This window comes from Mustela lutreola, chromosome 4 (assembly GCF_030435805.1).
Source record: "Mustela lutreola isolate mMusLut2 chromosome 4, mMusLut2.pri, whole genome shotgun sequence".
Taxonomy (NCBI): domain Eukaryota; kingdom Metazoa; phylum Chordata; class Mammalia; order Carnivora; family Mustelidae; genus Mustela; species Mustela lutreola.
Window position 1 is genome coordinate 75848809 of NC_081293.1, and position 26154 is coordinate 75874962.

Genomic DNA, 26154 nt, shown 5'->3' on the forward strand with positions numbered 1-26154 from the left:
GAAAAACCTCAATTGGTATCTTTTGGATAGGTTATTTAAGCCAAACCTTTTACACTGTGGGGTGTTATTTTGGTGTTTTTTGACTGTTATAGTGGAATTATTAATTTGATTTATAATCATCTGAATTGTGACTTTAACTTTTGAAAAGGACCCATAAACTCTTCATGGTTTTGGTCTCACAGAAAGCAGAGGAAGCAAAATATGCCCAGAACAAACTGCTGAGTCACATGTTATGTCTTTTCCCTTAGCCAACATTCCTAATCCAGTATCACTGACAATTCAGAACGGAGCAATATCTAACCTGATGTGATGGCAGCATCCATGAATACGCCCCCTATTACTGAAGAGTACATGTCACCAATGTGTGAGATAAACGGTTCTTGGATATTGCTTTGACCTATTCTGATGGTGTTCAGATTCAATGAGGTAAAACCATGAGAAACTCAGCTGTGTCAACCCCTCCTAGGTGACACATGGAGAAATCAAGTGTGCACAATCTTAGCAAGAAGAAGTTGCCTTGTTTGTATTTTCTGGAAGTGGAGGAGAAGAGAAAAACAAAATAGTAGTCAGTGAACAACATTTTTGTACCAAGCATTGTGTTCGATCCTTTCTCTACTCATTTACTCCTTAGAATGAATAGCCTAATGTGAGTTTCTCTCCATTTTATAAATGAAGAAAACAGAGGCTTGGAGAATTGAGTCACCCACTTAAGATTACATAGCTAGTAAGGGGAAAGGACTGGGATTCAGACCCTCTGCTTTTGCCCTCATTCTGTCCTGCTTCTATAGAGTCTCTTCCAGCTTTGGCCTCATCACATTTTACTATCAGTTGGCCCTGTTTTTATAAGGTTACAAGAACATCATATATTTCTGCAACCCTTACATTACAGTACAGCCACAAGCACAAACCTGAGGGGAAGCCACACAAAACCAGACTGCTTCTGGTGATCTTCACACAGTCCATTGCGTTTTCTTCCTTACTCTGCCTGTGGTGTGTTGAGACATTTTCCCCAGTTCAGATGTCACCTCCTCCAGTGAGCCTTCTCTGATCCTCCCCTCATCTCTACTGCCCAGTCCTTCCTGGTATCTCCCATAATGTCCTGCCTGTATTGCTATTGTTAATTATTATTATCTACTTAGGTATCCATCTCCTGCACTAGACTGTGAGCTCTCTGAGCTCAGGCCTATGTCTGAATTCTCAGCTAGACTGTGACTTTTCTGAGGATCAAGACTGTGTCCTCATTCTGTTTGTAACTTCAGTTGTGGGCGTAAACTAGCACAGAGTAGGGACTCAGTGAAGTCTACTGATTGGATCAAAAACATTACTCAGAATGATTTGAAAATGTGTGTCTCATGGAGGGGACATCAATTTAGAGAAAGAAATTTAGAGAAAAGAAGGAACATGAAGACATAGAAAGAAGGGTAATATAAAGGGAAGTACTTAGTAATGTTCTCTGTGGTGTTTGAATTATTCAATTTTGGTTAAACAGAAAAAACAATAGGATTCAGTTCTTTCCAGTTATTCACTAAGATGATTTTAATAATTGCCTAATTGACACATATCCTATGTCTAAGTGATAATCAGGGGTTTCCCAGTTAACATATGGGAAAAAACAAAAAACTATCAGCTCTAAGTCTTCCTTAAAGATTAACTGAAAGCAGTAAACTATGTCTTCAAATCATCTTAATAAAATACAAGATCTTAATTATAGATTAACCCAATGGGTGGTTCATTTTCATATTCCAGGACATATGTTAATTTATGTCACATGAATCCTAAATGATAATTCACCTTGTTATTTTCTTTGTTATTGTTTACTCCTTATTGTTGTTATTTTAGCTACTCAGCATCCAACTTTCCTTTCTCCAATAATACACTCCATTATTTTAGGGGTGGGGTATTTCTTATCCTGTATAGGTGTCTTGGTGGAGGAGGTCCTACGTACAAAGAGAATTAACACCTCAGATTTTCTGACCCAGAGCTGCCAGGTGGGTGGACACACGAGCTAGGTAGCCATCTAAGACTTAGCCAACTGGATGTTCTTGAGACTTTGAACTTGAAGATGTGTAGGACGGTGGAAGTTCTTTCATTGTCATGGAAGTCTTTGTATGCTGACCCATGTGTTCTGCTCTATGACTTTTCTAGGCCTCCCAGTGCTACCTTAGATCTAATTTTCTCATTGTTTTCCAGGACTGCATCTCCAACCTTCCACTGATTTTGGGAATCTGGAATTCTCTGCATGAGTCATCTTTACCTAAGTAGCCAGTCAATTTCTGTTGCTTAAAACTGAGAATTTTGTCTGAAATACAGAGTCTCCATTTAGGACATACATTTACATGTAGATAAGTAAAAGAATTTGCATTCTTGTGTCATGATTAGTAAGAATTAGTGTTCTCTAAGAATTATTTTGAGATTCATTTTTCTAGAAAATTACAAGATATAGAAGCAAAACTGTGTGATGGACTTCTCCATTTAAATGAATAGTTTTTGTGGGACATCATATAATCTATATTTATTTTTTATAATTTATTTTTTTTATTAACATATAATGTATTTTTAGCCCCAGGGGTACAGGTCTGTGAATCGCCAGGTGTACACACTTCACAGCACTCACCATATCACATACCTTCGCCAATGTCCATAACCCAACCACCTTATCCCCACCCCACCCCCCACCGCCAAGCAACCCTCAGTTTGTTTTGTGAGATTAAGGGTCTCTTGGGGCACCTGGGTGGCTCAGTGGGAGATTAAGGGTCTCTTATGGTTTGTCTCCCTCCCAATCCCATCTTCTTTCATTTATTCTTTTCCTACCCCCCAAACTCCCCACGTTGCCTCTCAACTTCCTCATATCAGGGAGATCATATCATAATTGTCTTTCTCTGACTGACTTATTTCACTAAGCATAATACTCTCTAGTTCCATCCGTGTAATCACAAAAGGCAAGATTGCATTTTTTGATGGCTACACAGTATTCTATTGTATATATATATACCACATCTTCCTTCTCTAGTCATCTGTTGAAGGACATGTAGGTTCTTTCCATAGTTTGGCTATTGTGGACATTACTGCTACAAACTTTTGGGTGACGTGCCCCTTCCGATCACTACGTTTGTATATTTAGGATAAATACCCAATAGTGCCATTGCTGGGGCATAGGGTAGCTCTATTTTCAATTTTTTGAGGAAAATCCATGCTGTTTTCCAGAGTGGTTGCACCAACTTGCATTCCCACCAACAGTGTAGGAGGGTTCCCATTTCTCTGCATCCTCACCAACATCTGTCATTTCCTGACTTGTTAATTTTAGTCATTCTGACTGGTGTGAGGTTGTATCTCATTGTGGTTTTGATTTGTATTTCCCTGATGCCGAGTGATGTGGAACACTTTTTCATGTGTCTGTTACCCATCTGGATGTCTTCTTTGCAGAAATGTCTGTTCATGTCCTCTGCTCATTTATTGATTGGATTATTTGTTCTTTGGGTCTTGAGTTTGCTGAGCCCTTTATAGATTTTGGCTTGCTGAGCCCTTTATAGATTTTGGATACTAGCCCTTTGTCTGATATCTTCAAATTTGTAGAAGATATCTGCAAATATCTTCTCCCACTCTTTCAGTTGTCTTTTGGTTTTGTCAACTGTTTCTTTTGCTGTGCAAAGGCTTTTGATCTTGATGAAGTCCTAATAGTTCATTTTGCCCTTGCTTCCTTTGCCTTTGTCAATATTCCTAGGAAAAAGTTGCTGTGGCTGAGGTCGAAGAGGTTGCTTCCTGTATTCTCCTCATAGATTTTGATGGATTCCTTTCTCACATTAAGGTCCTACATCCATTTTGAGTCTTTTTTCGTGTGGTGTGAGGAAATGATCCAGTTTCATTTTTCTGCATGGGGCTGTCCAATTTTCCCAACAGAAGTTGCTGAAGAGACTGTCTTTTATCCATTGGACATTCTTTCCTGCTTTGTTGAAGATTAGTTGACCATAGAGTTGAGGGTCTATTTCTGGGCTTTCTATTCTGTTCCATTGATCTATGTGTCTGTTTTCATGCCAGTATCATACTGTCTTGATGATGACAGCTTTGTAATAGAGCTTGAAGTCTGGAATTGTGATGCCACCAACTTTGGTTTTCTTTTTCAATATTCCTCTGGCTATTCGAGGTCTTTTATGGTTCCATATAAATTTTAGGACTATTTGTTCCATTTCTTGGAACAAAATGGATGGGATTTTGATAGGGATTGCATTATACGTGTAGATCGGTTTAGGTAGCATAGCATTTTCACAATATTTGTTTTTCCAATCCATGAGCATGGGACATTTTTCCATTTATTTGTCTCAATTTCTATCATGAGTACTTTATAGTTTTCTGAGTATAGAGTCCTTGCCTCTTTGGTTAGGTTTATTCCTAGTTATCTTATGGTTTGGGGTGCAACTGTAAATGAGATTGACTCCTTAATTTTTCTTTCTTCTGTCCTGTTGTTGGTGTAGAGACATGCAACTGATTTCTGTGCATTGATTTTATATCCTGACACTTAACTGAATTCTTGTACAAGTTCTAGCAGATTTGGAGTGGAGCCTTTTGGGTTTTCCACAAATAGTATCATATCACATCATATCATCTGTGAAGAGTGATAATCAACTTATTCTTTGGATTTGGATGCCTTTAGTTTCTTTTTGTTGCCTGATTGCTAAAGCTTGGACTGCTAGTACTATGTTGAATAGCAGTGATGATAATGGATATCCCTGCTGTGTTCCTGACCTTAGTGAAAAAGCTTTCAGTTTTTCTCCATTGAGAATGATATTCACGGTGGATTTTTCATAGACGGCTTTGATGATATTGAGGTTAACATATGGTTCTTGTTCATTCTTTTATTAATGTACTGTATCACATTAATTGATTTGCGGATATCTAACCAACCTTGCAGCCCTGTTGCAACCAGCCAGTTGACATGGTGAATAATCCTTTTAAAATACTGTTGGATACTATTGGCTAGTATTTTGGTGAGAATTTTTGCATCTGTGTTCATCAAGGATATTGGTTTGTAATTCTCTTTTTTGATGAGATCTTTGTCTGGTTTTGGGATCAAGGTGATGCTGGCCTCATAAAATGAGTTTGGAAATTTTCATTCCATTTCTATTTTTTGGAGCAGTTTCAGGAGAATAGGAATTAATTCTTCTTTAAATGTTTGGTAGAATTCCGCTGGGAAGACGTCTAGCCCTGGGCTCTTGTTTGTTGGGAGATTTTTGATGACTGCTTCAATCTCCTTACTGGTTATGGGTCTGCTCAGGTTTTCTATTTCTTCCTGGTTCAACTGTGGTAGTTTATACATCTCTAGGAATGCATCGATTTCTTCCGGATTGTCAAATTTGCTGGCATATATTTGCTCATAATATGTTCTTATAATTGTTTGTATTTCTTTGGTGTTGGTTGTGATCTCTCCTCTTTCATTCATGATTTAATTTATTTGAGCTCTTTCTCTTTTCTTTTTGGTAAGTCTGGCCAGGAGTTTATCAATCTTATTAATTTTTTTAAAGCTTTTATTTATTTATTTGACAGACAGAGATCACAAGTAGCCAGAGAGGCAGGCAGAGACAGAGGAAGGGAAAACAGGCTCCCTGCTGATCAGAATGCCCAATGGGGGGTTCAATCCCAGGACCCTGGGATCATGACCTGAGCTGAAGGCAAAGGCTTTAACCCACCGAGACACCCAGTGCCCCAATCTTAGTAATTCTTACAAGGAACCAAAGTTTTATTGTTTTATTGTTTCAAGGAACCTAGTTTTATTGTTTTGTTCTATTTTTGTTTGTTTGTTTGTTGGTTTGTTTCTATTTCATTGACTTATGCTCTGATATTTATTATTTCTCTTCTCCTGTTGGGTTTAGGCTTTCTTTGTTGTTCTTTTCCAGCTTCTTTAGGTGTATGTGTAGGTTGTGTATTTGAGATCTTTCTTGTTTCTTGGGAAAGGCTTGTACTGCTGTATATTTTCCTCTTAGGACTGCCTTTGCTGTGCCCCACAGATTTCTAAGTGTTGTGTTTTCATTATCATTGGTTTCCATGGATTTTTTTCAATTCTTCTTTAATTTTCTGGTTAACTCATTCATTCTTTAAAGGATGCTCTTTCATCTCCATGTATTTGGGGTCTTTCCAAATTTCCTCTTGAGACTGAGTTCTAGCTCAAACCATTGTGTTCTGAAAATATGCAGGAAATGATCCCACTCTTTTGATACTGGTTGAAACCTGATTTATGACCCAGGATGTGATCTATTCTGGAGAATATTCCATGTGCACTGGAGAAGAATGTGTATTCTGTTGCTTTGGGGTGTAATGTTCTGAATACATCTGTGATGTCCATCTGTTCCAGTTTGTCATTTAAGGCCTTTATTTCCTTGTTGATCTTTTGCTTGGATGATCTACCCATTTCAGTGAGGGGAGTGTTAAAGTCCCCTTCTATTATTGTATTATTGTTGATGTGTTTCTTTGATTTTGTTATTAATTGGTTTATATAGTTGGCTGCTCCCATGTTAGGGGCACAGATTTTTTAAATTGTTAGATATTCGGGGAACCTGGGTGGCTCAGTGGGTTAAGCGTCTGCCTTTGGCTCAGGTCATGATCTCAGAGTCCTGGGATCCAGCCCCACACCAGGCACTCTCTTCATCAGGGAGCCTGCTTCCCCCCCATCTCTCTGCCTGCCTCTCTGCCTACTTGTGATTTCTCTGTCAAATAAAAAAAATTCTAAAATTGTTAGATCTTCTTGTTGAACAGACTTTTTGAATATGATATAGTGTCCTTCCTCATCTCTTATTATACTCTTTGGCTCAAAATCGAATGGATCTGATATAAGGATTGACACCCCAGCTTTCCTTTGATGTCCACAAGCATGGTAAATTGTTTTCCACCCCCTCACCTTAAATCCAGAGGTGACTTTGGGCCTAAAATGACTTTCTTGTAGACAGCATATTGATGGCTTTTGTTTTTTTATCCATTCTGATACCCTTTGTCTTTTGATTGGGGGCATTTAGCCCATTTACATTCAGGGTAACTATTGAGAAATATGAATTTAGTGTCATTGTATTGCCTGTAAGGTGACTATTACGGTATATTGTCTCTGTTCCTTTCTGATCTACTAACTTTAGGGTTTCTCTTTGCTTAGAGGACCCCTTTCAATATTTCCTGTAGAGCTGGTTTGGTGTTTACAAATTCTTTCAGTTTTTGTTTGTCCTGGAAGCTTTTTTTCTCTCCTCCTATTTTCAATGATAGCCTAGCTGGATATAGCATTCTTGGCTGCAAGTTTTTCTCATTTAATGCTCTGAATATATCATGCTGGTTCTTTCTGGCCTGCCAGGTCTCTGTGGATAAGTCCACTGCCAATCTAATATTTTTAACATTATAAGTTACGAAGTTCTTGTCCCGGGCTGCCTTCAGGATTTTCTCTTTGTCACTAAGGCTTGAAAATTTTACTATTAGATGATGGGGTGTGGACCTATTGTTATTAATTTTGAGAAGGGTTCTCTGTGCCTCTCGGATTTTTATTTTGATGCTTGTTCCCTTTGCCATATTGGGGAAATTCTCTACAATAATTCTCTCTGGTATACCTTCTGCTCCTCTTTCTCTTTCATCTTCTTCTGGAATCTGAATTATTCTAATGTTTCATCTTATGGTATCACTTATCTCTTGAATTCTCCCCTCATGGTCCAGTAGTTGTTTCTCTCTCTTTTGCTCAGCTTCTTTATTCTCTGTCATTTGGTCTTTTATGTCACTAATTCTCTCTTTGCATCATTTTTCCAAGCAGTAAGAGCCTCCATTTTTTATTGCACCTCATTAATAGCTTTTTCAATTTCAGCTTGGTTAGATTTTAGTTCTTTTATCTCTCCAGAAAGGGCTTTGATTTCTCCAGACAGGGTTTCTCTATTATCTAGAACCTTGAGAATCGTCATTCCAATCTCTAGATCTGACATATTACCAATGTCTGTATTGATTAGGTCCCTAGCCTTTGGTACTGCCTCTTGTTTGTTTGTGTTTTGTTTATTTGTTTTTTTTTTTTTGTGGTGAGTTTTTCTGCCTTGTCATTTTATCCAGATGAATATATTAAAAATGTGCCAAAGACCCCAGGAAAATATGCTTTAACCAAATCAGAAGAGGCCCCAAATTTTGGGGGTAAGAGAGAGGATAAAAAGTTCAGGGAAAAAAAAAAAGGAAAAATATAAAAAAGGAAAATATAATTAGACTGGTGAAGAGAACAGAGTCACAGAGTCACCCACTTAATTTGGGAGTCTTTTGGTCTCTTAGAAGAAACTACCTTCCAAAATTTTATAGAATAAAAAAATACACACACACACACACACACACACACACACAATACACAAAATAAGGGTAAACACGATGAAGGGATGGAATATGACAATAAAGATGAAATTTTTTAAAAAATTCTAAAATAGGAGTGGATAAGATAAGTTGATTGGAAGTATAAAGGAATAAAAAGTGGAGAGAATTTACTCAGGCTGGAGACTAGAGCAAAGCCCTGTGCCTGATTTATGGTATATTTTGATCTATTAGAAGAAGTTGTATCCCAGATTATTTTTAGAAGAGAAAACCTTATGTGTATAAATAAAATCAAGTTACATACAATAAAGGATAAAATATGACTATATTAAGGAAGGTTCAAAAATATTTTTATGAGAGGTATTGTTAAACTAGTTAAAAATGGTAAAAGGGAAAGATTAAAAATTTAAAAAAATTAGCATAAGAAAAAATAAAATTAAAAAAAATTAAATTAACTTTTTAAGACTAAAGAATCATGGGGAGAAAGGCCTGAATTCCATGCTTTGCTTTCTCCTCCTCTGGAATTCCACTGTTCTCCTTGGTAAGTGAACTTGGTCTTGGCTGGATTTATTGCTGATCCTCTGGGGGAGGGACCTACTGTAGTGATTCTCAAGTGTCTTTGCCCAATGCAGAATTTCACCACCCTTACCAGGAGCTGGGTTAAGTAATCTACTCGGGTTCACTTTCAGGAGACTTTGTTCCCTGAATGCTTTCCATAGAGTTCTGGAGGACGGGAAGGAAAATGGCTGTCTCCCATTCTCTGGCCCAGAGCAGCAGAGAGCTTGGGGCCCCACTCCTCAGTGCACCCTTGGAGGAAAGCGCTCAATCACTCCTGTCTCCCTGGCCTTTGGCCATGCTCCGAGATCACCCAGCCTGCGGCCAAGCTTCTCTGTCTCTGGCACACAGCCCTGTCTGGAGTCTCCAAACCCAGCAGATCCCTGTGCTCTTCCACGGGGGGGGTCCTCCGGATCTTGTGTGATCCACGCAAAGAGCAGTGGCTTGACTGTCCCATGGATCACAGTTTAAGGTAACCCGGAGTTGAGAGCTCACTCCTTGGCTCTTCCAGGGGGGGTCCTCCAAATCTTGTGTGATCCCCGCAAAGAGCAGTGGCTTGACTGTCCCATGGATCACAGTTTAAGGTAACCCGGAGTTGAGAGCTCACTCCTTGGCTCTTCCAGGGGGGGTCCTCCAAATCTTGTGTGATCCACGCAAAGAGCAGTGGCTTGACTGTCCCATGGATCACAGTTTAAGGTAACCCGGAGTTAAGAGCTCACTCCTTGGCTCTGTCTCTGTAGCTGACTTCACCGCTCTAACACCTGCAAGCTCTGTGACACTCAGACACCCCCGATCCTTCTGTGATCCCACAGGACCTGAGAACACGCTGTCCCAGCATGGCCTTCACCCCGACTTAGCCTCTGGAGCGATGTCCCTCAGTGGAGCCGACTTTAAAAAGTTCTGATTTTGTGCTCCATTGCTCAGCTGCTTGCAGGGAGCTGGCCCCTCCCCCTGCAGTCTATCTTCCTGTGGCTTTGGATTCATTTCTCCACAGGTCCTGTCTTCTAGAAAGTGGTTGATTTTCCACTCCTAGAATTGCTGATCTTCTTCTCTTTGATCTCCTGTTGGATTTGTAGGTGTTTGGAATGGTTTGATAAACTAGCTCATCTCCTGCTACCTAATGTCATCTCAGCCTGCTACTCCTCCGCCATCTTGACTCCTCCTCCTCCTCCACTCATTTTCAGAAAATCTAGCACCTCGTTCTAAATTATGGAGTACATCTTACCTAATATTAAACCTAATAGTGGCATTTTGTGTAATGGGGAAAGAGGTGAGGTCATGAGCACATTTTCACAGGCTTCTCACCTATGAAACTTTATCTCTCTCCAGCCTTTGTACATCGTCCTGCTACGCAAGTTGGATTTACTATCTAGAGAGTTTCCATGATTCTTTATTTTTCCGACGTTATCATTCAAAGACAATTTTTTGAATTCACAAAAGGTTATGGCCTCACATTTTTGTAATGTTGATGTGTTACCAGGATTTACTACTGAAATGTTAATACTGTTCTGATGTTAAAAAGAAAAGAAAAGAAAAGAAAATATATCCAAAGCAGATGACATTGTGATTGAAATGCACAGCTGCAAAGATATTTGCTTGAGTAAATTTAGAAAAGTGATTAAGTTTTTTCCCCTTAAAGCATTTCTTTGTTATCAAGTGTCCATCAGACATATCAAAATGGCTAGCATATTTTTGAAAACTTTTCCAAGTCTGTCCTGAAGTGAAATTCTCATATAAAATGATTTATAATCAAGTTCAAAGTATTAAATCTCCTCATTTAACAGATACTTGGAAAGAAAAGACTATTTGGAAATCTTTCTGGAGGAGAAAAACATGTTTTTGGTGTCTACAGTAATATAGCATCTGGAAAACAAGGACATTGGGTTTCTTGTTTCTTAGGTGTTGAGCTGGCATTTCATTCTTAGGGAGGGGCATCCTTCTTTTCTTAGGAATTTTAGATAGATGCGGATTCTCAGGGGCACAGGATACACATTGAATGAATTTAAAATTTTAGGGTAAGAGTTTATATAAAAAATTAATTTATTAGATCAATGCTTTCCTTTTTAAGAAAATAAGAATGCAAAGATCAATAAAAATAGTCTATGTCACAGAAGTTCACTGGGGCTGGCTCTCTGTGGCAATATCCAAATGAAGATCCACAGTGCATCTAGCATACAAAAAGATCTTACTTCTGAGGACAGGCACAATGAGCTTATCTGATAAAAAAAATTTGCATCAAAAAAGTTAAATTTTCACACATATTAAAATTAATAGAATAATCATGACAACTAGGACTGATGTGCAGGCACAAGATAATTTAGTCAACCTGAAGAAACCCCAAATCCTTCCAAACTGAAAAACTCTGATGAGTGACAACTAGAAAGTAAAATACCTTAACCTTTAGATTATCTGGAAACTTAGAACTGGCAGTTCTAAACATATAGAAACATTCCAATATGGATGTTCAAAAGGTAAACAAATGATCTCTGATAGCAGAGACTGAATTTGGGGTCAAGAAATGGTTAAAATTAGATGGGGAAGATCTACCAGGCATTTCTCCTTTGTGTCTGGTAGCAACACCCCTGTAAGAGGAGTTGAAGGGAATCACAGTGGATGTGTGGGGCAGATTGTGGTTTCATAAACAGCGAATAAGCTCTTTAAGAAGACAGGGAGGTCTCTTTATATTTTAGAAAGATTTCTGAGGGAAGAAGGGTAGAGTTTTAACATTTGGATTCATAACACATTAGTTAAATTGAAAACATTGTACTAAACAACATTCCTTAATAATGCTCATGGAGATATTAATGAAGAAATGAATGATTTTGTTTATTCCACAAATAGTGATTGATTGCTGACCCTGACCCTGTGCTGGGTATAAGCCCAACAATGAGGAATGGTAGAATTGTTTGATAAATATTTAACATCAATAACGGCAGGAGTTGCAGTTTCCACATGGCCCTTGAAACAACAATTTTCTGCAAAATAGAAAAGAATGGGAATTAGAAAACTATGGTCATCACAGTTTAATGGTATGACTTGTTCATTAAATATGTGTTGGTTTGAATATATGTAAATTGGATACAAAAACAAAACAGAACAAAAATCTGAAATTCTCCTGCAGACAACATCAAGAATTGATAAGTGTTTCTCTCATTCTTTGGGACCTTTTGGTCTCTCATTTCCCTCACTCAGACCTGGTTTCTTGGGCTCTGTCTTCCTGAAGATGTGAATTCAATTTTCTGTCATCAGGAAAACATGATCCTTTCTGGTATGTGACGTATGGGGGGGGGGGGAATTATAAAGCTCTAAATCCCTGCACTCTTCCCTGGTTAGAATCATGAAACACATAGCCAGTTCAGATCAGGTTCCCCATTTGTTACTGAGAAAGGGTCTTAGCCATCTGGGGCTATCACATTCTCTTCTTTAAAAAAAAAAAATACCCACCCAGGGAGACCTGGGTGACTTAGTCCATTAAGCACGTGCCTTCAGCTCAAGTCCTGATCCCAGGGTCCTTGGATGATAATCAGCCTAGAGACAAGATGGGGCTCCCTGCTCAGCAGGGAGACTGATTATTCTTCTCCCTCTGCCCCATCCCTCTCCCTTTACACCCCTTCCCCTTCTCTCACTCTCTCTTTCAAATAAATAAGCTAAAAACAAAAACAAAAGCAAACAAACAAAAACCCAACCCTGCTCCAAATCGTCAAAAGTACACGTATGTTTTCTACTGGAAACACCCACCTAGGACATCACAAAGCATTCTTTTGAGTATCATTATGGATTCTTGAATGTTATTTATTCAAGGTCTTATAATCAATATTGGTCATTCTGATCTTGCTAGACAGTCACACTGGGTTGTCTCCAGCATCTGGTGGTATTCATTTTCCAGGGCTGCTACAACAAAGTACCACAAACAAGGTGGCTTAAAATAACAGACATTTATTTTCTGATTTCTTAAGTTCAGAAGTCTAAAATCAAGGTGTTGGTGCTCCCTCTGGACAACCCCCTGACAGAATCCTTTCTTGTTTCTTCTAGCTTCTGGTGGCTCCAGGATCACTTGGCTTATGGCTACATGACTCCAATCTCTGCCTCCATTTTCACATGGCCTTCTCTGTGTCTTTTACTCTTCTGTCTTATATAAATAGAAGACAGTCATTAGATTTATGGACCACCCAGATCATCGAACATGATTTCCTTTTTCTAAGAAATAGTTGCAATCCCATGTTCCTTGGATTCGGATATGGACATTTCTATCATCCAGGCATGCAAACACATTTCTTCTCATTGTTAGAGGTTTTCTATTTTTCTATAGAACTAGCTCTTATTCCATTTTCTGTAATAAACTTTTAACAAGTGCGTCTGGAGGTCAAATATTATGCTAATTATGAGAATACAAAGCTATTTCATATCTCTTGGGTTTGTCCCCAAGGTACAGGTTCCCTTGAATGAGAAAAATGGTGCTCCAAGTGTATGGAAAGCCCATGATTTTAAGGAGCCAGCTTAATTAAGTACTCGCTCAAATGTCCACATTTGGAGCGTCAGAGGATCGAGAGGCCAGTAAATAATCCTACAGATCTCTTGTAAGAAATCTCCATGCCATTTTCCTTTTCAAAGTTTTGTTCCAGGTTTCAGGCACCTAATCTGCAAAAGCATACCAGCCTGAGAGTCAGGTCCCTCAGGTTCTATTTCTGGTTCTGCTACTGGATTGCTGTGGGACCTTGCACACCACAGGGAAGATGGGTGCACTTCCTACAAAGCAAGAGACAAGAGCCTGAGGAGCCCTCTAGGCAAGGCTACTTCATACCCCAGTGAAGCTGGATCCCAGGAACCAAGTGTACCGGTTGGACTCCTCACGCAGAGTCTAGGGATGCTCTTCCTGCTGCCAAAGCCACTGATGTTCGTGTGAAGCTGGAGCTCTGATTTTAGTTTGGTCAAAGGGACCCGGACTCCCTCCTTTGTGTGAATCCTAGAAGTCAAAAGGAAAAGTAGTTTGCATTTTAAAGATTTTATGCATTTATTTGACAGAGGGAAATCACAAGTAGATGGAGAGGCAGGCAGAGAGAGAGAGAGCGAAGCAGGCTCCCTGCTGAGCAGAGAGCCGGATGCGGGACTCGATCCCAGGACCCTGAGATCATGACCTGAGCCGAAGGCAGCGGCTTACCCACTGAGCCACCCAGGCGCCCCAATAGTTTGCATTTTAAAGCCTTGACTTTTTCTTACTGACATGTTCTTGTGGTTCACGTTGCACTAGAGGAAAATGGGCTGGTGGCCCAGAGCAAGGAGTGAAGGGTTGGGAACTCTGGGCCTCTTCCTGGAGGGGGCAGGCGGGTGCTGTCCAGCAACTTGGGGACTCTGGGAAGGTTAAGTCCCCGCACCTCGCCCCCTAAGGAACTACATTTCCCGAGAGGCCTTGACACCCACTGCCTGGGGAGGAGGAAGAAGGAGCTCAGAGCCGGCCCGCGAACTAGCGCCTCCGTTGGCATGTCCAAGTGGGCTGCGCTCGCATCCGCAGGGCTGGCTCGCATCTCTGGCAGTGCAGCGAGGATTCCGCGTGGACACTGCCTTTTTGCCCCTGGATTTCGCAGTACCCGCCCCGCCCCTCCTCCCCAGAGCCTCTGCTGAGGCGGCTGCGGCGGCTGCGGCGCAGGCAATGGGCGTGGCCGCCAGCGGTTGGCGAGGGGTCCGCGCAACAGGGACCCGGATCCTATGCGGTTATTCGCAAGGCGCAGGCACCCCTGCCCTGCCAGCGGGCGGTTTCCAGCGGCGGCGGGACGTTCCCTGGAAGGAGCCACGGGGTTGCGAAGAAGTCCACCCAGAAGGTGCTGGACCCCGAGAAGGACGGACTGACGCGCCTGAAGCACCTGTAGGCGCTGCTGGGTGAGGCCCGCTCTGGGACCCCGGGTTCGGGCGTTCCTACCCTGATGTGGGCCGGGGGAGGGTGGGGGCTGGGATGCCCACGGCATGAGGGGGGGCGTGGGGGTGGAGTAAGACCCTCCTTTCCAGGGCCCAGCATTGTTCCCGACTGCGGGCAGTCTGGCCTCGGACTCTGCCCTGTCGCCCAGAACGTAAACTCACGCCGGATTTGAGCCTGGTCACCTCAAGGCCGGCGGAGCCGCCACTTTCCTCTCCCTGGCAAATCCTGCATTCCAGGTGCTACACAGACACACACGCACACACACTCACACACAAAATAAACTGACACCTCCCCCTCTCGTTTTTTAATTTTTATTTCTGACTCTGACACCCGAAGTAGAGTCTCCAAGTGTTCCCAGCCCAGACTTAACTGAACTGTCCTCTCTTCTGTGGGCTCCCTCCCCTTAAATTTTAGTTTTACTTTTGAGTTGGAGTCTTCAGAGAGACCGAGCCTCCCAGTGCTCCCAGGATAAATTTAATTGAGCTGCCATCTATCTTCCCACGCTCCTCTTATTTTTATTTTGGGTCTGGCCGCTTGGGCTTCCTTGTGTGGTTGGTGTGCAGGGGGCTCCTCCTGTTTGTGGAGGGAGGGGTGGCTTTTCTGGGTTCAAGGAGGCTGCTGCTTCTTTCTTGCCAGGATGACAGTGAGAGTTCTTGGCCGCCTTTCGCTTTTGTGGACTGCTGGGTGGAGGTTCTATGGAGCCCAGGGGGCCTGCAGGGACCTGGGATGAAGCTCATCCTGGTGGCTGTGAAGTGTCCGCAAGGCTTCCTGTCACCTGCTGCATGTGATCTCTGGCTGCTTTGCTAGGCTGTGTTCTGTTTTCCATTTTCTTCCCTACTTAGTCTTAACTTTTGTTTAAGACCAAACACTTGTGCTACCTGTGCTGTCCCTAGGGTTTCTGGAGGCTGAGAAAAGGACACCTTGTTTCCTCTGGATGTCTTTTTTATTCTTAAAATGAGGGGAAAAACACACTTGAGGAAATAAGACATAAAATAATTCATTTTATATGTGAGAATTTTAAATAAAGATCTTGTTCATGAGATTGAAAGTTGCTAATTATTTCTTTTTATACCCTGTGAAGTACCTCAGAGGACACACACACACGGTTCCCAGTGAGGTTATTTACAATCTCAGATTCCTTGAGGTTTACACTATCTCGTTCAGTTTGGAATGAATGCAAATTAATTACTTACTGTTGCGAGAGATTAGTTTTCAAGAGTTGAGAAAGTGAAGTGTGGTGTCCTTGGTAAACTGACCTGTCTCCTCCCTGTAGTAAAATCTCATGCTCACACAGGTTGCACTGTGCAGAGTTCTAGTGACTGATAAATATGACTGCAGGGACACTTGATAAAGGAACAGATTTGATACTCTGGGACTGTTTCTGTAGTAGAGAATTTGAACTTTTGTTCTGTCCAAGTCTGCAGGATTATGTTGGCTCCATTTTGTAAAGGCCAAATCAATTAAACCTAGATGAGTTTGGCTTCTTAGAGATGCACAGTACCTTGTTACCAGTCTGAGAAAGTAGTTCATTTTCGAGACTGTGTAATTGTGGTTTCACTTTAAGGTGCAGTATTTTATTTTGAGGAACTTTCTTTTTTCACTTCATTGAGCTCATGATGACCTCAGTTTGTAACACAGGCAGGTTCCTTGATATGAGGCTGTTTTTTGTGGATGCATTTGTTTGTGGAATGACCCAGTGTCCTTTCTGGCTGCAGTCTTACTCATAGGGACTACATTTTTGCAAATATGTCTGAAGACTTCTAGTGATAATGTCTCACATAAACTCTGGCCAACAACTGTGGTTTAAAGATGTTAAAGAAATACAGTACATTCATGGACTAGTACCTAGCACATCATATACCCTATTTGTTTGCTACTTAAGGAAAAAGTCAACTTAGGGGAAAAAAAAATGGCCTCTTGACCTGAAAGACAAGAGTTAGCCAAGAGCAAGAAAACTACTGAAGGAAATGAATAGACATTATTGTTGTATTTTTATTTGCATATTTCTTTTAATACTCTTGATTTTCACATATTTTGTCTTCAAGCAATAATAAAGATGTTCTGTTTTACAAAGATGATACCACTGACCTGGATTTCCAGTCGTTGGCAACATCAATTTGGCTGGTTACTTAGCCTGTCTTTGAACCTCAGTTTCTTTACTCTGTCAGATGGGTATGGTCATGTCTACTTTGTAAAATTTGTTGTGAGTATAAGGCATAAATGACTACAGCTTGCAGCAGGCATGTAATAGTTTCCTCTCCTATTACTGGCCCTCCATCATGAACAGACTAGGAAAAGTATTTTGATAGGTACTTTCCCACACCACCCCTGGTATTTGGATAGTTGCTGTAAATTTGTTCTCTCTTTCTAAAAAGTAGTCTGTGTTAAAGACAACACAACTGCGAGACACCCAACGAACTGTGGAAAGTAGAGTAGTTCTCATTCCAGTTAGAACTTATTTAGCTACTTTAATCTGACTGTGTATTGTAGATTGGCCTGATACCATTAATCTTATTTTACAAGGGTGGAGACTGAGGACCAGATAGACCTAGCAAGGGGCCAAGCCGTGGATCTATGTGCACATGGCCTATATGCATTGTGTTAGTTACAGGTAGACCAAAGAGCCATTATATCCCCTGACTTCCAGTTCTCCATGCATTGTTGAAATCATCAGTGGGAGAGTAAATGAGTCAACAAAACAAAAGAGAAACCAAAAAAATTCTGTGCATTGCTATCTTATTCCAGCAAAGATGCCATGTTTAATTAAAGGTTGAGTCCCTACTACAAATACCCATCTATAAATGGTATTGATGTAGCAAGAAGAATGATGTACCAGGAAGCATATAGTATGGCATGTAATTAGATAGTGGCTTCTATGTTGGCTTCTATGTTGGACTCCATTTTAGGATTACAAAGGTTCAGAAAAGATCATGAAGAGTGGCACAAACAGAAGGGCCTTTTGAGGAAGGTTTTCCTCATGCTGGTCCCTTGAAGGGTGTCTAGACTACTGATCCACATGTGTAACTTCAAAATTTTTAGTAGCCACATTTCAGAACATTTCAGAAAGTAAAAAGAAAGAGGTGACATTAATTTTAATAATGCATTTTATTGAATCCCACAGCTCTAGTTTGAATTATATCAACAGGTAACCAATATAAAACATTATTATTTTTTTGTGTTCTGTTTTTCATATCAAGTCTTTGAAATCCAGTGTGTGTTGGACACTTCTTGCATGTCTCAATTTACACTAGCTGCATTTTAAGGGCTCAGTAGCTGTATGTGGCTAGTGGCTGCATACGGGACAGAGCAAAGTTAGCATTTGGGAAGCGCAGCAGGAAGGCAGTTCCAAGCAAGGGGAGATGGAAGCTGGTAGTGGAAATACACATGGCAATGATGTAGAAAGGTGAAGTACACCTGCCTGCTCCTTCCTCCTGTCCAGTAAGGGAGTCCCAGGGTAACACTGGTCATGAGAAGGAGTGGTAGAATTCTTGCCCTGAGGGTGTTCACAGTGTCAGATATGTGACTAGAGTGGTATGTAGGCCAGGGGTAGGGACAGGACAGTGAGTTGGACTGGGGGATCTTGCTAGGGGGAGAGGAGTGACAGCCTGACTGGCAGAAGCTGAGGCAGTTTGGGGGTCAGATCATAAAAGGTGTTGTTCGTCTGAGTTGGAAGCTCCTATTTTACTTTGCAGGTGGGAGGGCCCTCTTGAAGAATGCTTAGCAAGTCAAATGATAAGAATTGAGAGCTGCCTGGCTGTCAGCAGGGCCAGAAAATTGGATTGGGTGTTAGGGGTGATGGTAGGGGTGACCCTGCTGGCAGAGAAAGAAGAGACAAATGACAAGGGTCTGAAAGAAGATACTCCGTGAATGGAGAAGAGGAGTGGGATTTCAAAGGGCCAAGGCAGTGGGAACTAGTGATTGTCTCAATTAAGTAATGAAACAAGTGTTTTGAAGCCAGGTGAGGAGTGATCAGTCTGAAGCAGAAGAGATCTAGGAGAAGAGGCCTCAGTCAAGGCAAATCGAGTGACATTGGGGCTTGGTCCCAATATTTGGAACCAGAGTGGAGAGGAGTGAGTCTCTCACAAATGCTCTCTATATATTGATGGAGTAAAATGGACCATTTGGGTCTATTTCCTTTTAAGCATTTGTTACTTTAGATATGGACAAGTTTGCTTACAATTTTTTTTTAAAAGATTTTATTTATTGGGGTGCCTGGGTGGCTCAGTAGGTTGGGCCTCTGCCTTCAGCTCAGGTCCTGATCTCAGGTCCTGGGATCGAGCCCCATATAGGGCTCTCTGCTCGGTGGGGAGCTTGCGTCCCTTCCTCTCTCTGCCTGCCTCTCTGCCGACTCGTGATCTCTCTCTGTCAAATAAATAAATAAAATCTTTTAAAAAATTATTTATTTATTTGACAGAGAGAGATCACAAATAGGCAGAGAGGCAGGCAGAGAGAGAGAGGGGGAGGCAGGCTCTCTGTTCAGCCCACATTGGGCTCTCTGCTCAGCAGAGAGGACCCTGGGGCTCGATCTCAGGACCCTGTGATCATGACCTGAACTGAAGGCAGAGGCTTTGACCCGCTGAACCACCCAGGAGCCCCTCGCTTACAATTTTAAGTGTTGCCTTTTAAAGTTATTTTATTATTTGCATTTTCCTCTCATTTTTATTAACTACAAACATTTGTTGAAACTGTGTGCTGTAAGTTAGCTTACCATTTCCTGGATGGCTGAATTGTTTCCTTCCTTTCGCTCTCTCTTTCTTTTTTTCTCTGATCTGAATAATACTGCTTTAAGCATCTTGGGAAGCAGCTTTGTCTCTAATTTGTGTCATTTCCTTAGGAAAGATTCCACTGATGTCAAATTGCTGAATTTGAACATGTTTATGACTCAGTTGACTGAGTTTCAGTTCAGTTCTCAGTTGACTGAGACTCAGTCTCATTTCCTAAATGTTGCTCCCAGTGAGCCTACTAGCAGCAAGGATTGAGACTACCATGTGCACTGTAGTCTGACTAGCAATAGACACATTGGTGTAATTTGGTCATTGGAGGGAGGCATCTTAGAGAATGGGAGTGCCGGGAGGAGGGTCAGAGGAGTTAAGGGGGGGATCCTGGCTAATGATAGGGAAAGACGAATTTGGTGTTAGGGCATTGATTTTGAGAAAAGGGCAAGATCCAAGTGGAGATGTCTGGGAGATTGTGGGACAGGAGGGTCTGGAACATAATAGTAGGGTAGAAAGCTATGGTATTGTTGTCTATTTTCATCCTGGTTCCATCACATCTTCCCACAACCTCTGATGTAGGCAGTGTTCCTACCCTCCACTGAGAGGGTACAGAAACTGAGGCTCAGTGAGCTTAACTGCTTGTCTGTCAGCACCCAGTCAGTTAGCGGCAGAGCTGGGATTCCTGATTCTAAAGGCCGTGTTGTACCTCTGCTAGTTATCTGACCCAAAAGCATATTTATGTATCAGAAAATATATTTACCCACCACACTGGATATTAACATAGAAACAAAAGCCCTAGTGTTTTTGCATGTCTCCCAAAAATATTGCTTGGACTTGTGCTGTTCTCTTCCTAGTCTGTTTTACTAGATTCTTCTAGGGAGACTTAATATCTCTAGGGAGACTAGAGACTTCTAGGGAGGCTCTATTTGATTTCAGGATGGCAGAAGATAAAAAGACTCCCTTTGTGTTTTCCTGTTTATTGGCCTCTCTGGGCCTTGGGCAGGCTGAGCCGGTGGTAAAATATTCGCATGGATGTTAGTGCCAAAGGACATTCTACAACCAGAGCAAAGCCCGAGGTGTAATTTCAGGCTCTTCAGGATGTCTTTGCTTTGTCTCTCTCATTTAACCTTGTTTGAAGTAAAGTCACGTCGCCATAATGCTCACTTTCCTAATTTTTCATCAGTTACCAACATTTTATATTTGTAGCCTCAGGAACTTGAGATGAACTTTGGACACAGATGTGTGTATCAGAAATACACTACTCCCTGCCTCTAGGGCTCGGGAATGTCTGGACTTCTGATGAGAGAAGTATGAACCAAGGATAAAAGTCCAATGGAACTCAGATGTTTTGTTTGGGACAACTTAAAAAGGCTGACTTCCTCCTTTTATTCTGAGAAGAGAGTTAACTGATAGGTCCAGAATATTTTGATGTAAACTTTTTTTACCTTGTATTTTGATTTTGTTGGTGTTTTACTTGTAATGGGCATGGATCATTTTACTAGCTGTTTAGAATACTGACCTTTCTACAGATAAAACTATAGATAGTTGTTCATTTTTTAAAAATTGTCTTTCAAAATGGCAAATTGATTCCATTTAAATTTTAAGTTTTTTTAATTTATTTTTTATTATCAGCATAACAGTATTCATTATTTTTGCACCACACCCACTGCTCCATGCAATCTGGGCCCTCTATAATACCCAACACCTGGTACCCCGACCTCCCACCCCCCGCCCCTTCAAAACCCTCAGATTGTTTTTCAGAGTCCATAGTCTCTCATGGTTCACCTCCCCTTCCAATTTCCCCCAACTCCCTTCTCCTCTCTAACTCCCCATGTCCTCCATGCTATTTGTTATGCTCCACAAATAAGTGAAACCATATGATAATGGACTCTCTCTGCTTGACTGATTTCACTTAGCATAATCTCTTCCAGTGCCAGCCATGTGGCTACAAAAGTTGGGTATTCATCCTTTCTGATGGAGGCATAATACTCCATAGTGTATATGGACCACATTTTCCTGATCCATTCGTCCGTTGAAGGGCATCTTGGTTCTTTCCACAGTTTGGCGACCATGGCCATTGCTGCTATAAACATTGGGGTACAGATGGCCCTTCTTTTCACGACATCTGTATCTTTGGGGTAAATACCCAGGAGTGCAATTGCAGGGTCATAAGGAAGTTCTATTTTTAATTTCTTGAGGAATCTCCACACTGTTCTGCAAAGAGGCTGCACCAACTTGCATTCCCACCAACAGTGGAAGAGGGTTCCCCTTTCTCCACATCCTCTCCAACACATGTTGTTTCCTGTCTTGCTAATTTTGGCCATTCTAACTGGTGTAAGATGGTATCTCAATGTAGTTTTAATTTGAATCTCCATGATGGCTAGTGATGATGAACATTTTCTCGTGTGTCTGATAGCCATTTGTATGTCTTTATTGCAGAAGTGTCTGTCCATATCTTCTGCCCATTTTTTTTGATATGATTGTCTGTTTTGTGTGTGTTGAGTTTGAGGAGTTCATTATAGATCCTGGATATCAACTTTTAAGTTTTTTTAAAGGAGGAATACGTTATTGTACTGTAATATATAAAAGTAGTAGACAATTATGCTCTCTTCAGATTTAAAAGAAATTTCAGTTCCATACACATTTTCTCATGAGTGTATGAGTGAGTGTGTGTGTGTGTGAGAGAGAGAGAGAGAGAGAGAGAGAGTGTGTGTGTGTGTGTGTGTGTGTCTATCTGTCTGTCTATCTGCTCGGGAGGGCTGTGTATTCAGATATTCATAGGGCAGAATCCCAGAACCTATGCCCCTTGGAGAGGTTGCCAGTGCTTCCTGAGGGAGATGTGGTCTGAGGTGTATTTGGAGTGACGAATATGGTGTTTTCCTGGGGGACAGATTGGGGATGAGGGAATTAGATTGAGAGGAACTAGTGTGAAGGCAATGGTGTGGCCACCATGGAGTTAAGTGCCCTTTGGCTTTTATCCTGTGGTATGGTAGTTCTTGGGAGCCAGGAAGACCTGAGTAGAGGGCAGGGGCCAGATCCGGTTTTGCCCCCTTGATGATTGGCCCAAGATTCTCAGACTTTCTGAGATTTGAAGCATGAGTGCCCGGGAGTGTGAGCTCCCACCTTTTGGATTGCAAACCCTGAGGGTATAGCATGGGCTGCCCTTTTGGATTGCAAACCCTGAGGGTGTAGCATGGGCTGCCAGCGTTCATCTTTCCCCAGCGTGGAGGGAACCTACCTCAAATGGAATCCATAATGAGAGGGAAGGAGGGCAGAGAGATGGAGGGTGAGAGGAGTGCAGCAGACCCCTTGTGTGCGGAGACGTCTGGCTGTGTCTGTGCCATCTCCAACTCTGAGTTTCTCAGTTGCAGGTGCCAGTAACACCCTGTTTTTGCTTCAGCTAGCTTGAGTCATAGCTCTGGGTCTTGAAATGGAAAGAATACAGATTCATATGCCAGAAAGAGAGGGAGGAAATACCAGGTCAAGGGTGGGCGGGTGGGTGGGTATGTGTGGGTGTGCTCTTTCTAAGAGCTGAGCCAATTGATCTTATATATATATATGTAGAAGAAGGAACTAATGAAAGAGCAAAATTGAAGATGCAGTGCAGAGAAGGGGAATACAAATGATGGACAAAGGTGAGGCCTTCAGTGGGATGAAAGGTGTCGAGCAGATCAGGCTTGACAAGTGGGACATCACTTCCTCTAAGGCCACTTGGAGCAACTAAGAATGGGGTCCTAGATGTGGAGGGAGCTCTCTTGCCCTGGCTTCTGTTTTCTCTGTGAAGGTAAGAGGTAGACCTGGCTACTGAGCCAGTTTTCTTGCCCGTGTAGTAATAGGGACTAAGGGTGTCTTGTTCCCTCTCCCATGCCTTAAAACAAAGGAATTACTGTAATCAGTAAGTCCTGTAACTGATTATTGTTGTTCTTTGGGGGAACACTCTCATAAATGCATTTAACTTATGTATTCAGTAATTGGCCAGAAGCCAGGAAATGTATATATATGTAAAACAAGGACAGTTAGGGAGTACATATATTGTTTGGCCTTCCACTCAGTGACTATATGTCCCCGAGTGCAGTGGGTGGGCCCAGGGAAGTGCTGTGTTCTCAATGGTCTCCTTTCCTTCATGCCTCTCCTCTGTGGGACCATCTGTCCTGCTGGGTGTGGCTCTAGTGGCTAAGGGTAATTTTGATTTTCTCCATTTTTGCCTTGAATGTCACTTCACCTCACATAAGATGTCTTGGGATTATACATATTCATGTGGCACCTTGCCCTTTTGCAGTGTTTTCTTATATTCTCATTGGATCAATATGCTGCCTGAAGCTACCAGTTCGGAAAGGACTTACCTTTCAGATTCTTAGTCAAACTTTGTTTCTGACGTAGTTCTGAATGTCCATTTCAAGTTTTTAACTGTGATTTTTATAAAAGAGAGATTTCATTACCATTTTTATGTCTTTTGTATTATTTCAGAAACTGAACCCACATTTGAAAGGTATTTTAACAGTAAATATTTCATTTTAGTATTGCAACTGTGCTTTAGCCTAAAAAGATAAGGAGCCCTATGATATTGTCTTGCGTTTGATTTTAAGTGATGGCACATATTCACTGAACGTCAACCAAGGTTTCAAGGACAAATAGTTACTAGTGACACTGCCTGTGCCCCACTGTGGGACCATGAGAATGTATCACTTAGGCCTCTGCTTTGGGGATCATGACTGACTGATGTCTCCAGCTGCTTCCCTCTGGATTCACCACCACTTCTTAGCCAAAGCTGAGCTTCTCTTTGGCCACTTGCAGTTACTGAGCAAGTGGGGGATACTACTGTGGTCCACTCATGCAAGATCCAGATGCCTCTGAAGGGTGACTCTGGCTTGACGACTCCCAATGGGTTGGTCAAGAGCCTCTTTGGACTGAGTTGGGAGTCTGAGATCCTTTCTTCCAGCCCTCCTTCCTTCCCTGTCTCCTTCACAGGGGGTCAGACCCACATTGTGGTTCAACCTCCCCATGCCATCTCAGGTCTCTCCCTTTCCCCCTTCACAGCCAGTTCCCCCAATAAATCTCCTACACATGTAATGCTGTCTTGGTGTCTCCTTCTCAGGGAGCCCAAACTGACACACCATCCCTTTCCCCAGAGGTGTCCATCCTACCATCTAAAACCCTTTCAGGAGACAGCATGAGGGCACTACATTTTCCACATCAACTTTCTTTATCCCCCTGCCCTGAGATGATATTTCCTCAGAATTCCCATGGCATTTTGAACTTTGTGTTTGGCATTTATGGCCTTTGGCTTTGTATCTGCTGGATGTTTCCTCCTAGATGATAAATACACTGAGAACTTGACGAGCTTCTTGTTCATCTGATTCGTTTTGGTAACATACTTCTTTATTTGTAATCGTAATAATTAGCATTTAATCAGCACTTTCCATGTGTCCAACACTGCCAGAAATACTTTTACGTGAATTAATTCAGGTAATCCTCCAAATAAGGTAGGTAATATTCTCATTTTATGGATGAGATCCAGAGAGGTTAAGAATCTTGTCCAGGATGACATAGCTGGTAAGTGACAGAGGCAGGGTTTGAATCGAGGCGGCTGGCTCCATGGTCCTGTTGTTCATTTAGCAGGTATTTTTTATTCAGACAGAATATGTTCCAGGTGCTATACTCAGTGTTGGGGTTGCCAGAGCTTACAATCCAAGTCTATAATTAACAACTATTTAAAAAGCAAACCCCAAAACGTGATTTCCAAATAGGCGTGTATAAGTCTCTGGGAGAGTAACAGCTACCTGATATTTTGAAAAATTTCTAAAAGCCTTCCTGCCCCAATGATTGTTTTCACAAGCCAGTGTTCCCATTGTTAAAGTAGTGATTTGAGACTGAGAATTAAGGTCTCCTGAAAGAGTCCCCGGACCTTCTCCCTTGTGTACATGCAGTCATTATCACACCCACCCCTCTAACCCCAAGGAGAAGAGCTGTAAGAGAGGACAAAGTGTGGACAAAAGGGAGAAGAGGTTGGGCAAAGAGGTCAGAGGAGAGGGGCAGCCGGACCAGAGGGCTGTTGGGAAGGATAGGCTTGGGTGAGGCTTCTTTCATGGAAACCAAATTGCAGAGACGCTATTGTAAAATTTTAAATATACAGCAACTGAAACGGAGTCACTGTCCCTCCAAAAGGACTGGTTCTAACTGGGAAAAATTCTTTTAATGAGATCTTTTGTAGTATTTTTAAGACAGCATGGAAGAGAGGGGAACAGTGACATATGTTGCTTCTTTACAACTTCTGAAAGGGATTAATGTTTTATTTCTATACGGTCATATTTCTTGGACAATCAGTGTAAACCTCCATTTTCCATGGATTTTATGTCTGATAAGAGAAGGATGTGTTTGGCTTATTTAGGCTTGTTGTAGTAGAGCTTATGCTGAACTTTGGGTTAGAGGTAAAATAATATCTTGTGAGTGTGTGTTTGTGTCATATTGCAGCTGTTTATTTCGGAGAGAATGGTTCTGATCCTCTCTTTCTGTGCCTAAAATAAATATGTGCACATGCAGATATATCATTTTAACTGAAGTGAAAAGTAAAGAATGACCTGGAAAAATATTTGAAATTTATAGGACAGGATATAGTATATCCTCAGTACATAAAGAGCCCTATATATTAACAGGAAAAATTAGAACAAATGT

The 26154-nt window shown here is 41.6% G+C and overlaps 1 long non-coding RNA gene across 1 annotated transcript; it reads right to left on the minus strand.

The window, feature by feature from the left end:
• Positions 1-11661: 11661 nt before the first annotated feature.
• On the minus strand, positions 11662-25234 carry LOC131828995 (uncharacterized). The gene is made up of 4 exons (XR_009352655.1): positions 22721-25234; positions 13658-13819; positions 12595-12985; positions 11662-11831 (listed from the first exon to the last, which is right to left on the minus strand). It is a non-coding gene; the product is annotated as an uncharacterized LOC131828995 (long non-coding RNA).
• Between the last annotated feature and the right edge of the window lie 920 nt (positions 25235-26154).